This window comes from Lathyrus oleraceus, chromosome 5, assembly GCF_024323335.1.
Source record: "Lathyrus oleraceus cultivar Zhongwan6 chromosome 5, CAAS_Psat_ZW6_1.0, whole genome shotgun sequence".
NCBI classification, from domain to species: domain Eukaryota; kingdom Viridiplantae; phylum Streptophyta; class Magnoliopsida; order Fabales; family Fabaceae; genus Lathyrus; species Lathyrus oleraceus.
In genome coordinates, this window is record NC_066583.1 from 528,210,364 (window position 1) to 528,226,368 (window position 16,005).

The window sequence follows — 16,005 nt, forward strand, 5'->3', positions numbered from 1 at the left end:
TGAGACCTGAACTTTATGGCCATTTTTCACCTCTTTCCACTCATCATTTCAACTTGTGTTCAACATGAAAGATGTTAAGCTCCATGCTCTCTTTCTACTGTTTGCATTGCCTTGCCATTTGGACGTGTATTCATCAAGTTACAAAGTCTTAAAGTCACCTTGTTGGACTTATTTCCATGTCATGCTGCACAAACCAAAAACGACCAACACACCACTTTTTACCTCATTTGGCCATTTGCTTTTGGTTCACCCACTTAAGCTTTGCCACAATTAGATATTCTAATACACCTCACCTTTTGCACCACTTTTTGCATCATTTTGTCATAATCCAAACCAACATTCCAAGCCCATTAAGACACATTAGACCTACATATTTAAAGCTTCTAAAACCCTAATCTGAAAAGTGGTGGCTGTGATATTTTGAGTTAAGCAAGGCAAGGAGAGAAAGACCAAGTTCCATTCCCTTTCCATTGGCATAAGTTCTTGAAATCTCAAAGCATCAAAAGAACATCTTCCCTCTCTTTCTTTTCCTCCACTATCAAGAAGCAGTGGACTGTTTTCCACTAGGTAAGTCCTCTATTCCATCTTCCATGACCATATTCCATGTTTGTTCACCATGTTGTTGTCATACTTATTCATGTTTACTTCATGCTATTTTCCATTATGCCATGCTTGTTTCATGCTAATTTTGTTGTTAATATTATGCTATGTTTGTCTTATGGACCCTTCATTGAAGCATGTTCATTAAACTTAAATTTTGTAACTTTGAATTTTTGTCGTATCCTTGCATGAGTCTACCTTGTTGTTCGCTTTTCTCTATGCTAGAGCCATTATTTTTAATAAAACAAGACACCATTGTGTTCTACATGTTTCAAACTTGAACTTTGATTTTTACATCATCCCATTTGGAGCATTAGAGAGGGAGATATGCTAGTTAGAAAATGGAAGAACCTTGCTGCATTTTCGTTTTTGTCTTGCTGCATATTGCATGGCAGCTAGGGCTTGCATGGGAGAAACGACGACGTGTCTGAAGGAGAATTACGACCCAAAGCGCAGCGGAAATTAAAATTTCTCCTTTAGAGATCCTTACGAATGGTCATGATCAGTGATAGAATATTTACCTCTTGTGACGGTTGAAACCTTTGGTGCAGATCTCTTGTGACAATCAAAACCTTTGATGCAAATCCACGAAGCGATCACGAACGTTGAACGATGACAACGTCTCTACTCAGTCCACACGAACGGATTCCTTCAATCTCAGTGCTAGCTGGTACGAATGAAGGCTTTGAGTGAGAGAGAGAGAGAAAATGAGAAAACGAAAATAATGCAACCGCCAATTTTTGCTTCTGCACAAGGGTTCTATTTATAGAACCACTTGTGTGGGCTTCAAGCTAAAAGCCCACTTAAGTGTATTTTGGCCCATATCTTATAATATGCCCAAAATCACTTAAGCCCATGGTACCTTACCATATTTCGTATTCTACTCAAGTACACCGTACCTTACGATGTTCTATAATTCACTTAAGGGCACCGTACCTTACGGTATTCCTTATTTACTCTATCTCTCATCAATCTGTCCTTTGTGTGTGACCCTGTAGGTTTTCGCGGCGTTGACAATTATATTAAATCACGTATTTAACATAATAAACAGTGAGCGGTATCTAGCAACACATCACTGCTACCCAAGACACGAAAATGTCATGTGATCTGACAGAACCTTCTGTGATAATACTTATGTGTATAATTACCCTTTTGCCCTTATGTCTATATTGAACACAAGGCATAGACCGTGTCATCCTTGTCCAGTTCAATATTGGGCCCATAGACATTTATCCTGTTATGCAGGATGGGCAAATTCCATCTAGGTCACTCATGTCCCTCAGCATGCTTCGTGGAGTACCCATCAACTGTCTTTATGGTTATCCAGTTACGGACAACGTTGGATCAGCAATAAAGCACTCGACTCTACACCTAGGATCCATAGTGGTTTCAGGTCGAAGAGTGGAATACACTATTATCACCATGAGAATAACTTATGACACTTTGCATAACTTTCTATATAGTATTCTCATAGCGGGTCAATCCGGTATAAACATTACTCCTAATATTCACACCTATGTTTAAGACTTGATAACTCTTTATCCATGATCCATGAGATGTGATCATCAGTCTACAAATATAATAGTCTTAATGCTTTAATGTTATCCCACTTCACACTAAAGCTCGACTACGGATACTCTAGGAACAGTGTCCTTATGTTTAATGTGTTCTCATGATTAAGTCACACTTAATACATTAAACGGACTATCTATTCCAGGGACTTTATTAATCAACCATAATAAAGAGAATGCCTTTTATTATTCGATACAAGTACCAAAATGTATTGGCCTCTAGGGCTTACACCAACAATCTCCCACTAGCACTAGAGCCAATCAGACATACCCCTTACGCCCATTGATCTAGTATGGCCATCATGCTTCTGCTGCGCAAGAGGCTTTGTCAGTGGGTCAGCTATATTGTCAAGTGTAGGTACTTTACATATTTTTACACAACGCCTAAGTATGTATTTGGATCGTTGGTGAGATCTAGGCTCCTTAGCTTGTGCGATAACACCATTGTTATCATAATAGAGACCAATGGGATCCACAATGCTAGGGACTATGCCAAGTTTATTGATCCAAACAACTTCCTTTGCTGCACTTAAGGCAGCAATATACTCGTCCTCAGTAGTAGAATCAGCAACTGTATCTTGCTTTGAACTTTTCAAGCTCACAGCGCCACCTTTTAAGCAAAACACATGACCATTGGAATCATTCATATTAAAGCGTCTCAGCACCTTGTCTATGTACTCTGACTCAGGCCGAGCATTTTATGATCTATCTCTATAGATTCTAATTCCTAATATATAGGCTGCTTCACCTAGGTCCTTCATAGAAAAGCATTTCCCCAACCAAGACTTTACTTGTTGCAGGGCAGGGATATCGTTTCCAATGAGTAATATGTCATCTACATATAATACCAGGAATACGATCATGCTCCCACTAACCTTCTTGTAGACACAAGGCTCATCTTCGTTCTTAACAAATCCATACAGTTTCACTGTTTCATCAAAACGAAGATTCCATGAGTAGGTCACAGGCTCATCTTGATCCATGAGTAATACATCACCTAGATCAGATATCCATATATCTTAGTCAGGTGACGTATCCCGCCTGACCTACGCTGGTCTTGTTCTACTTGAGCAGGTTGCTCTTACACAACTACTTGTGTTTCCTACTCTAATTCCTCCATAGGTGTATCGATACTTTGTGATTCTTGAATTTCTTCAAGTTCTACTTTCCTCCCACTGATTCCTTTGGAATTAAAATCCCTTTCTAGGAAAACTCAAGTTCGAGCGACAAACACTTTGCCCTCAGAAGGATTGTAGAAATAATATCCTCTTGTTTCTTTAGGATACCCCACAAATAAGCATTTGTCAGATTTGGGCTCAAGCTTAGTTGAAATTTGTCGTTTCACATAAAACTTCGCAACCCCAAATCTTCATGTAAGACATGTGTGGTCTCTTACCACTCCATATCTCATATGGCGTCTTATCAACCTTTTTGGATGGAACACGGTTAAGTGTGTAAGCTGTTGTCAATAGTGCATGTCCGCAAATGGAGTTTGGAAGATCAACGTGACTCATCATGGATTTAACTCATTAGGTTTCATCCTTTTAGTATTAATGTTATAAGTTGGCATTATGAGATCAAGGACATATAGTCCATTGCTCACTTGTGCAGTAGCATAGAATATATCATTCAAATAAATTGAGCAACAATTGTTCTTTATTATAAATGAAAAACCAAACTTGTCCAAACAAGAAATGGAAATAATATTCCTGCTAATTGCAGATACATAATAACAGTTCTCTAATTGAATTATAAAACCACTAGGTAAAGTTAATAAGATCCTACGGCTAAAGTAGCAACCTTTGCTCCATTGCCAACTCGTAGGTCAACTTCACCTTTTGCCAAATCTCTACTCCCTTTCAGCCCCTGCACATTTGTACAAGTGTGAGAACCGCATCCAGTATCTAATACCCATGATGCAGAAGTAGATGAATTAATAACAAAAATACCTGAAGTTGAAGTCTCTACTCCATTCTTCTTATCTTCCAGGTACTTTGGGCAGTTTCTCTTCCAGTGTCCGGTCTTACCGCAATGGAAGCAGGTGCCTTCTTTTGCTATGCCTCCATTAGGCTTCAAAGCATCAACGGTGGGTTTGGGTTTGGCAACTTCCTTGCCCTTCCCTTTATCACCATGCTTAGTGGGCCTTTTGTTCTGTCTCTTTCCATTTCCGATCATCAGAATGGACTTCCCTTTTGACTTCAGATTCTGCTCGGCAGTTCTTAACATGGCGAGCAGTTCAGGAAGAGATTTGTCCATATTATTCATATTGAAATTTAGGACAAATTGACTGAATCCATCTGGCAACGATTGCAAGATCAAATCAGTTGCAAGTTCCTTTTCGAGGGGAAAACCCAATCTCTCAAGGTTTTCCACATACCCAATCATCTTGAGTACATGGGGACCTACAGGGGCTCCCTCTGCTAACTTGCTTTGGAAAAGGGCTTTTGAAACTTCAAACCTCTCATGCCTTGCTTGCTCTTGATAGAGCAACTTCAGGTGTTCGATCATATCGAACGCTGACATGTTCTCATGTTGCTTTTGCAACTCTGAGTTCATGGTAGCCAGCATGAGACAAGCAGTTTCATTGGCATCATCGACATGCTTCTTATAAGCATCTCTTTCTGCCTTAGGTGCAGAACTAGGAGGTTCCTCTTCAGGAATAGGTGTCTCCAAGACATACAGCTTTTTATCATGTTTGAGGACAATCCTCAGGTTTCGGTGCCAATCCAGAAAATTTGTCCCAGACAATTTTTCCTTGTCAAGGATTGATCGCAAGATGTTGTTAGAGGTGTTTGCTGTCATGGTTATCTACATAAGGATTAAGAAAATATAAGTATCATTGACATATTTAATTAGGCCTTTAATCAAATATGCTCCCACTATTTTACTCAAAACAAATGACCCTCATCATTTGATTCGGAAAATCCCGTTGGAAGATTTTCTAGTGGGTCGAGATCCCTATTTCACTTCGTTCTAAGTCCGCGTAGGCGGATTACACAAAACTAGGTTATTTAGGTAGGAACTCCTTCCAATTGTATCTCATACAACTCTCGAAAATTTCAGTTGGGTGAATAACTCCTTATTCCAATCCATCATATGGATCATTCCCAACTCTTGCTTCTAAAACATATATGATATTATTATAATTAAGTTTGACCCATTGTCTTAGCAGTTGGATATTACAATTATCCCATCGCACCTTACTAATATAGAACATGCACCTCGCTTTGGCGAAACCTACATTATCCGATACTAGTCTTGATGAGTGCTAAAACTTGGAAAGCAAACATATATAATATCATCATAATTTGTTTAGTTAAGTTTGACCCATTGTTTTAGCAGTTGGATATTACAATTATCCCATCGCACCTTACTAATATAGAACATGCACCTCGCTTTGGCGAAACCTACATTATTCGATACTAGTCTTGATGAGTGCTAAAACTTGGAAAGCATAAACTTAATATTTTAGTTTGAGGGAATTGCAATTGTTATGATCTCACCGGCTTATTTATCATATGAATCGTCTCTCACATGCATCAACATACATTCACATGCATCAACATACATACACAATGAAACAGTTATGGCCCCTAGCGCAATTGTTCTCCCAAGCCAATGAGAGAACCTAAGCTAACCTAATAACGATCTAAGCTTCTTCAAGCAAGATCTTCAAGGTTGTCCTCCTTTAGTATTGAATTCTTCTCTAAGCTTCTCCAAGCAAGATCTTCAAGGTTGTCATCCTTTGATCTTGAATTCTTCTCTTTCTTCATATCATTATTCTCCTTTGATATTGAATTCTTCTCTTTCTTCATATCATTACATTACAGAAGAAACTCGTTTTACATACGAGGGTTTGAGATGAGAAAAGAAGTTACATTAAGAGATCAAAAGGAGAGGCACGACACGCAGGTCGTATTTAAAAACCCAAAATAAAATAAAGAAAGACTAAGGCCATAACTGATCACAACAAGGCAATAATAACAAACACATTATTATTATTAATTTTAATTCCTTTAATTAATTAAAACTAAATTGAATTTCGGCGACCGATCACACTACGCAGAGTTAGCCGGGGGTTCCGCTGCCCCTGTCCAAAAATTTTAATGAACAATTCATTTGAAATGGACATTGTTTTGCATGAACACAACCCTTGCGTAGTCACAAAACGGGAACCCCAAAATTTTGACTCTGGGAGTGTGACGACCGTCACAGGAGTGTGACGACCGTCACAGGCAATATGAGTGTGACGACCGTCATGGGTGTGTTACGACCGTCACGCATCCAGTTTGTTACGCCTGTTACGCTCGTCACACGAGCTTCACGCAGCCAAAGTAACAAACTTTGAAACAGTCAACACGCTCGTCACACGAGCTTCACGCAGCCAATATAACAAACTTTGAAACAGTCAACAGACGTGTTCCAAAAGTCCTAAATTCACAACTCTTTGACGGCACAACCCTTGCGCCGTCACCAACCCTAATGCGCCAATTTCATACCATCAAACACACCTCGATTGTTGATTCAGTATGATTGATCAACAGGTCATTGCTTCACCATACTAATGTCGGATTCCGAAGCAAATGACCATTGATCGCTCAAAGGAAAACAACCATTTAGTGTTCGAGTGAATGAAACAGAAACAGTATATCACATATACCGTACTTTGCATTAGGATTACTTATATCATATATAAGTTGATCGGTCTCAATTGTGTAACCTATGGACGATCGATGTATCGCTGCTTCACCATACTAATGTCGGATTCCGAAGCATAGTCAACATCAATCATCCAACTCGTACACTCATGATGCCAAATTTAATTGCCCGTTTAATTAATTGATTCATTCTGTCTTTTAATCATATTAATACAGAAATTAAACACCTATCCAATTCATGGTTTCGTAAGTGGCTCTGATACCACTGAAGGAGAATTGCGACCCAAAGCGCAGCGGAAATTAAAATTTCTCCTTTAGAGATCCTTACGAATGGTCATGATCAGTGATAGAATATTTACCTCTTGTGACGGTTGAAACCTTTGGTGCAGATCTCTTGTGACAATCAAAACCTTTGATGCAAATCCACGAAGCGATCACGAACGTTGAACGATGACAACGTCTCTACTCAGTCCACACGAACGGATTCCTTCAATCTCAGTGCTAGCTGGTACGAATGAAGGCTTTGAGTGAGAGAGAGAGAGAGAAAATGAGAAAACGAAAATAATGCAACCGCCAATTTTTGCTTCTGCACAAGGGTTCTATTTATAGAACCACTTGTGTGGGCTTCAAGCTAAAAGCCCACTTAAGTGTATTTTGGCCCATATCTTATAATATGCCCAAAATCACTTAAGCCCATGGTACCTTACCATATTTCGTATTCTACTCAAGTACACCGTACCTTACGATGTTCTATAATTCACTTAAGGGCACCGTACCTTACGGTATTCCTTATTTACTCTATCTCTCATCAATCCGTCCTTTGTGTGTGACCCTGTAGGTTTTCGCGGCGTTGGCAATTATATTAAATCACGTATTTAACATAATAAACAGTGAGCGGTATCTAGCAACACATCACTGCTACCCAAGACACGAAAATGTCATGTGATCTGACAGAACCTTCTGTGATAATACTTATGTGTATAATTACCCTTTTGCCCTTATGTCTATATTGAACACAAGGCATAGACCGTGTCATCCTTGTCCAGTTCAATATTGGGCCCATAGACATTTATCCTGTTATGCAGGATGGGCAAATTCCATCTAGGTCACTCATGTCCCTCAGCATGCTTCGTGGAGTACCCATCAACTGTCTTTATGGTTATCCAGTTACGGACAACGTTGGATCAGCAATAAAGCACTCGACTCTACACCTAGGATCCATAGTGGTTTCAGGTCGAAGAGTGGAATACACTATTATCACCATGAGAATAACTTATGACACTTTGCATAACTTTCTATATAGTATTCTCATAGCGGGTCAATCCGGTATAAACATTACTCCTAATATTCACACCTATGTTTAAGACTTGATAACTCTTTATCCATGATCCATGAGATGTGATCATCAGTCTACAAATATAATAGTCTTAATGCTTTAATGTTATCCCACTTCACACTAAAGCTCGACTACGGATACTCTAGGAACAGTGTCCTTATGTTTAATGTGTTCTCATGATTAAGTCACACTTAATACATTAAACGGACTATCTATTCCAGGGACTTTATTAATCAACCATAATAAAGAGAATGCCTTTTATTATTCGATACAAGTACCAAAATGTATTGGCCTCTAGGGCTTACACCAACAATCTCCCACTAGCACTAGAGCCAATCAGACATACCCCTTACGCCCATTGATCTAGTATGGCCATCATGCTTCTGCTGCGCAAGAGGCTTTGTCAGTGGGTCAACTATATTGTCAAGTGTAGGTACTTTACATATTTTCACACAACGCCTAAGTATGTATTTGGATCGTTGGTGAGATCTAGGCTCCTTAGCTTGTGCGATAACACCATTGTTATCATAATAGAGACCAATGGGATCCACAATGCTAGGGACTATGCCAAGTTTATTGATCCAAACAACTTCCTTTGCTGCACTTAAGGCAGCAATATACTCGTCCTCAGTAGTAGAATCAGCAACTGTATCTTGCTTTGAACTTTTCAAGCTCACAGCGCCACCTTTTAAGCAAAACACATGACCATTGGAATCATTCATATTAAAGCGTCTCAGCACCTTGTCTATGTACTCTGACTCAGGCCGAGCATTTTATGATCTATCTCTATAGATTCTAATTCCTAATATATAGGCTGCTTCACCTAGGTCCTTCATAGAAAAGCATTTCCCCAACCAAGACTTTACTTGTTGCAGGGCAGGGATATCGTTTCCAATGAGTAATATGTCATCTACATATAATACCAGGAATACGATCATGCTCCCACTAACCTTCTTGTAGACACAAGGCTCATCTTCGTTCTTAACAAATCCATACAGTTTCACTATTTCATCAAAACGAAGATTCCATGAGTAGGTCACAGGCTCATCTTGATCCATGAGTAATACATCACCTAGATCAGATATCCATATATCTTAGTCAGGTGACGTATCCCGCCTGACCTACGCTGGTCTTGTTCTACTTGAGCAGGTTGCTCTTACACAACTACTTGTGTTTCCTACTCTAATTCCTCCATAGGTGTATCGATACTTTGTGATTCTTGAATTTCTTCAAGTTCTACTTTCCTCCCACTGATTCCTTTGGAATTAAAATCCCTTTCTAGGAAAACTCAAGTTCGAGCGACAAACACTTTGCCCTCAGAAGGATTGTAGAAATAATATCCTCTTGTTTCTTTAGGATACCCCACAAATAAGCATTTGTCAGATTTGGGCTCAAGCTTAGTTGAAATTTGTCGTTTCACATAAAACTTCGCAACCCCAAATCTTCATGTAAGACATGTGTGGTCTCTTACCACTCCATATCTCATATGGCGTCTTATCAACCTTTTTGGATGGAACACGGTTAAGTGTGTAAGCTGTTGTCAATAGTGCATGTCCGCAAATGGAGTTTGGAAGATCAACGTGACTCATCATGGATTTAACTCATTAGGTTTCATCCTTTTAGTATTAATGTTATAAGTTGGCATTATGAGATCAAGGACATATAGTCCATTGCTCACTTGTGCAGTAGCATAGAATATATCATTCAAATAAATTGAGCAACAATTGTTCTTTATTATAAATGAAAAACCAAACTTGTCCAAACAAGAAATGGAAATAATATTCCTGCTAATTGCAGATACATAATAACAGTTCTCTAACTGAATTATAAAACCACTAGGTAAAGTTAATAAGATCCTACGGCTAAAGTAGCAACCTTTGCTCCATTGCCAACTCGTAGGTCAACTTCACCTTTTGCCAAATCTCTACTCCCTTTCAGCCCCTGCACATTTGTACAAGTGTGAGAACCGCATCCAGTATCTAATACCCATGATGCAGAAGTAGATGAATTAATAACAAAAATACCTGAAGTTGAAGTCTCTACTCCATTCTTCTTATCTTCCAGGTACTTTGGGCAGTTTCTCTTCCAGTGTCCGGTCTTACCGCAATGGAAGCAGGTGCCTTCTTTTGCTATGCCTCCATTAGGCTTCAAAGCATCAACGGTGGGTTTGGGTTTGGCAACTTCCTTGCCCTTCCCTTTATCACCATGCTTAGTGGGCCTTTTGTTCTGTCTCTTTCCATTTCCGATCATCAGAATGGACTTCCCTTTTGACTTCAGATTCTGCTCGGCAGTTCTTAACATGGCGAGCAGTTCAGAAAGAGATTTGTCCATATTATTCATATTGAAATTTAGGACAAATTGACTGAATCCATCTGGCAACGATTGCAAGATCAAATCAGTTGCAAGTTCCTTTTCGAGGGGAAAACCCAATCTCTCAAGGTTTTCCACATACCCAATCATCTTGAGTACATGGGGACCTACAGGGGCTCCCTCTGCTAACTTGCTTTGGAAAAGGGCTTTTGAAACTTCAAACCTCTCATGCCTTGCTTGCTCTTGATAGAGCAACTTCAGGTGTTCGATCATATCGAACGCTGACATGTTCTCATGTTGCTTTTGCAACTCTGAGTTCATGGTAGCCAGCATGAGACAAGCAGTTTCATTGGCATCATCGACATGCTTCTTATAAGCATCTCTTTCTGCCTTAGGTGCAGAACTAGGAGGTTCCTCTTCAGGAATAGGTGTCTCCAAGACATACAGCTTTTTATCATGTTTGAGGACAATCCTCAGGTTTCGGTGCCAATCCAGAAAATTTGTCCCAGACAATTTTTCCTTGTCAAGGATTGATCGCAAGATGTTGTTAGAGGTGTTTGCTGTCATGGTTATCTACATAAGGATTAAGAAAATATAAGTATCATTGACATATTTAATTAGGCCTTTAATCAAATATGCTCCCACTATTTTACTCAAAACAAATGACCCTCATCATTTGATTCGGAAAATCCCGTTGGAAGATTTTCTAGTGGGTCGAGATCCCTATTTCACTTCGTTCTAAGTCCGCGTAGGCGGATTACACAAAACTAGGTTATTTAGGTAGGAACTCCTTCCAATTGTATCTCATACAACTCTCGAAAATTTCAGTTGGGTGAATAACTCCTTATTCCAATCCATCATATGGATCATTCCCAACTCTTGCTTCTAAAACATATATGATATTATTATAATTAAGTTTGACCCATTGTCTTAGCAGTTGGATATTACAATTATCCCATCGCACCTTACTAATATAGAACATGCACCTCGCTTTGGCGAAACCTACATTATCCGATACTAGTCTTGATGAGTGCTAAAACTTGGAAAGCAAACATATATAATATCATCATAATTTGTTTAGTTAAGTTTGACCCATTGTTTTAGCAGTTGGATATTACAATTATCCCATCGCACCTTACTAATATAGAACATGCACCTCGCTTTGGCGAAACCTACATTATTCGATACTAGTCTTGATGAGTGCTAAAACTTGGAAAGCATAAACTTAATATTTTAGTTTGAGGGAATTGCAATTGTTATGATCTCACCGGCTTATTTATCATATGAATCGTCTCTCACATGCATCAACATACATTCACATGCATCAACATACATACACAATGAAACAGTTATGGCCCCTAGCGCAATTGTTCTCCCAAGCCAATGAGAGAACCTAAGCTAACCTAATAACGATCTAAGCTTCTTCAAGCAAGATCTTCAAGGTTGTCCTCCTTTAGTATTGAATTCTTCTATAAGCTTCTCCAAGCAAGATCTTCAAGGTTGTCATCCTTTGATCTTGAATTCTTCTCTTTCTTCATATCATTATTCTCCTTTGATATTGAATTCTTCTCTTTCTTCATATCATTACATTACAGAAGAAACTCGTTTTACATACGAGGGTTTGAGATGAGAAAAGAAGTTACATTAAGAGATCAAAAGGAGAGGCACGACACGCAGGTCGTATTTAAAAACCCAAAATAAAATAAAGAAAGACTAAGGCCATAACTGATCACAACAAGGCAATAATAACAAACACATTATTATTATTAATTTTAATTCCTTTAATTAATTAAAACTAAATTGAATTTCGGCGACCGATCACACTACGCAGAGTTAGCCGGGGGTTCCGCTGCCCCTGTCCAAAAATTTTAATGAACAATTCATTTGAAATGGACATTGTTTTGCATGAACACAACCCTTGCGTAGTCACAAAACGGGAACCCCAAAATTTTGACTCTGGGAGTGTGACGACCGTCACAGGAGTGTGACGACCGTCACAGGCAATATGAGTGTGACGACCGTCATGGGTGTGTTACGACCGTCACGCATCCAGTTTGTTACGCCTGTTACGCTCGTCACACGAGCTTCACGCAGCCAAAGTAACAAACTTTGAAACAGTCAACACGCTCGTCACACGAGCTTCACGCAGCCAATATAACAAACTTTGAAACAGTCAACAGACGTGTTCCAAAAGTCCTAAATTCACAACTCTTTGACGGCACAACCCTTGCGTCGTCACCAACCCTAATGCGCCAATTTCATACCGTCAAACACACCTCGATTGTTGATTCAGTATGATTGATCAACAGGTCATTGCTTCACCATACTAATGTCGGATTCCGAAGCAAATGACCATTGATCGCTCAAAGGAAAACAACCATTTAGTGTTCGAGTGAATGAAACAGAAACAGTATATCACATATACCGTACTTTGCATTAGGATTACTTATATCATATATAAGTTGATCGGTCTCAATTGTGTAACCTATGGACGATCGATGTATCGCTGCTTCACCATACTAATGTCGGATTCCGAAGCATAGTCAACATCAATCATCCAACTCGTACACTCATGATGCCAAATTTAATTGCCCGTTTAATTAATTGATTCATTCTGTCTTTTAATCATATTAATACAGAAATTAAACACCTATCCGATTCATGGTTTCGTAAGTGGCTCTGATACCACTGAAGGAGAATTGCGACCCAAAGCGCAGCGGAAATTAAAATTTCTCCTTTAGAGATCCTTACGAATGGTCATGATCAGTGATAGAATATTTACCTCTTGTGACGGTTGAAACCTTTGGTGCAGATCTCTTGTGACAATCAAAACCTTTGATGCAAATCCACGAAGCGATCACGAACGTTGAACGATGACAACGTCTCTACTCAGTCCACACGAACGGATTCCTTCAATCTCAGTGCTAGCTGGTACGAATGAAGGCTTTGAGTGAGAGAGAGAGAGAAAATGAGAAAACGAAAATAATGCAACCGCCAATTTTTGCTTTTGCGCAAGGGTTCTATTTATAGAACCACTTGTGTGGGCTTCAAGCTAAAAGCCCACTTAAGTGTATTTTGGCCCATATCTTATAATATGCCCAAAATCACTTAAGCCCATGGTACCTTACCATATTTCGTATTCTACTCAAGTACACCGTACCTTACGATGTTCTATAATTCACTTAAGGGCACCGTACCTTACGGTATTCCTTATTTACTCTATCTCTCATCAATCTGTCCTTTGTGTGTGACCCTGTAGGTTTTCGCGGCGTTGGCAATTATATTAAATCACGTATTTAACATAATAAACAGTGAGCGGTATCTAGCAACACATCACTGCTACCCAAGACACGAAAATGTCATGTGATCTGACAGAACCTTCTGTGATAATACTTATGTGTATAATTACCCTTTTGCCCTTATGTCTATATTGAACACAAGGCATAGACCGTGTCATCCTTGTCCAGTTCAATATTGGGCCCATAGACATTTATCCTGTTATGCAGGATGGGCAAATTCCATCTAGGTCACTCATGTCCCTCAGCATGCTTCGTGGAGTACCCATCAACTGTCTTTATGGTTATCCAGTTACGGACAACGTTGGATCAGCAATAAAGCACTCGACTCTACACCTAGGATCCATAGTGGTTTCAGGTCGAAGAGTGGAATACACTATTATCACCATGAGAATAACTTATGACACTTTGCATAACTTTCTATATAGTATTCTCATAGCGGGTCAATCCGGTATAAACATTACTCCTAATATTCACACCTATGTTTAAGACTTGATAACTCTTTATCCATGATCCATGAGATGTGATCATCAGTCTACAAATATAATAGTCTTAATGCTTTAATGTTATCCCACTTCACACTAAAGCTCGACTAAGGATACTCTAGGAACAGTGTCCTTATGTTTAATGTGTTCTCATGATTAAGTCACACTTAATACATTAAACGGACTATCTATTCCAGGGACTTTATTAATCAACCATAATAAAGAGAATGCCTTTTATTATTCGATACAAGTACCAAAATGTATTGGCCTCTAGGGCTTACACCAACAATCTCCCACTAGCACTAAAGCCAATCAGACATACCCCTTACGCCCATTGATCTAGTATGGCCATCATGCTTCTGCTGCGCAAGAGGCTTTGTCAGTGGGTCAGCTATATTGTCAAGTGTAGGTACTTTACATATTTTCACACAACGCCTAAGTATGTATTTGGATCGTTGGTGAGATCTAGGCTCTTTAGCTTGTGCGATAACACCATTGTTATCATAATAGAGACCAATGGGATCCACAATGCTAGGGACTATGCCAAGTTTATTGATCCAAATAACTTCCTTTGCTGCACTTAAGGCAGCAATATACTCGTCCTCAGTAGTAGAATCAGCAACTGTATCTTGCTTTGAACTTTTCAAGCTCACAGCGCCACCTTTTAAGCAAAACACATGACCATTGGAATCATTCATATTAAAGCGTCTCAGCACCTTGTCTATGTACTCTGACTCAGGCCGAGCATTTTATGATCTATCTCTATAGATTCTAATTCCTAATATATAGGCTGCTTCACCTAGGTCCTTCATAGAAAAGCATTTCCCCAACCAAGACTTTACTTGTTGCAGGGCAGGGATATCGTTTCCAATGAGTAATATGTCATCTACATATAATACCAGGAATACGATCATGCTCCCACTAACCTTCTTGTAGACACAAGGCTCATCTTCGTTCTTAACAAATCCATACAGTTTCACTGTTTCATCAAAACGAAGATTCCATGAGTAGGTCACAGGCTCATCTTGATCCATGAGTAATACATCACCTAGATCAGATATCCATATATCTTAGTCAGGTGACGTATCCCGCCTGACCTACGCTGGTCTTGTTCTACTTGAGCAGGTTGCTCTTACACAACTACTTGTGTTTCCTACTCTAATTCCTCCATAGGTGTATCGATACTTTGTGATTCTTGAATTTCTTCAAGTTCTACTTTCCTCCCACTGATTCCTTTGGAATTAAAATCCCTTTCTAGGAAAACTCAAGTTCGAGCGACAAACACTTTGCCCTCAGAAGGATTGTAGAAATAATATCCTCTTGTTTCTTTAGGATACCCCACAAATAAGCATTTGTCAGATTTGGGCTCAAGCTTAGTTGAAATTTGTCGTTTCACATAAAACTTCGCAACCCCAAATCTTCATGTAAGACATGTGTGGTCTCTTACCACTCCATATCTCATATGGCGTCTTATCAACCTTTTTGGATGGAACACGGTTAAGTGTGTAAGCTGTTGTCAATAGTGCATGTCCGCAAATGGAGTTTGGAAGATCAACGTGACTCATCATGGATTTAACTCATTAGGTTTCATCCTTTTAGTATTAATGTTATAAGTTGGCATTATGAGATCAAGGACATATAGTCCATTGCTCACTTGTGCAGTAGCATAGAATATATCATTCAAATAAATTGAGCAACAATTGTTCTTTATTATAAATGAAAAACCAAACTTGTCCAAACAAGAAATGG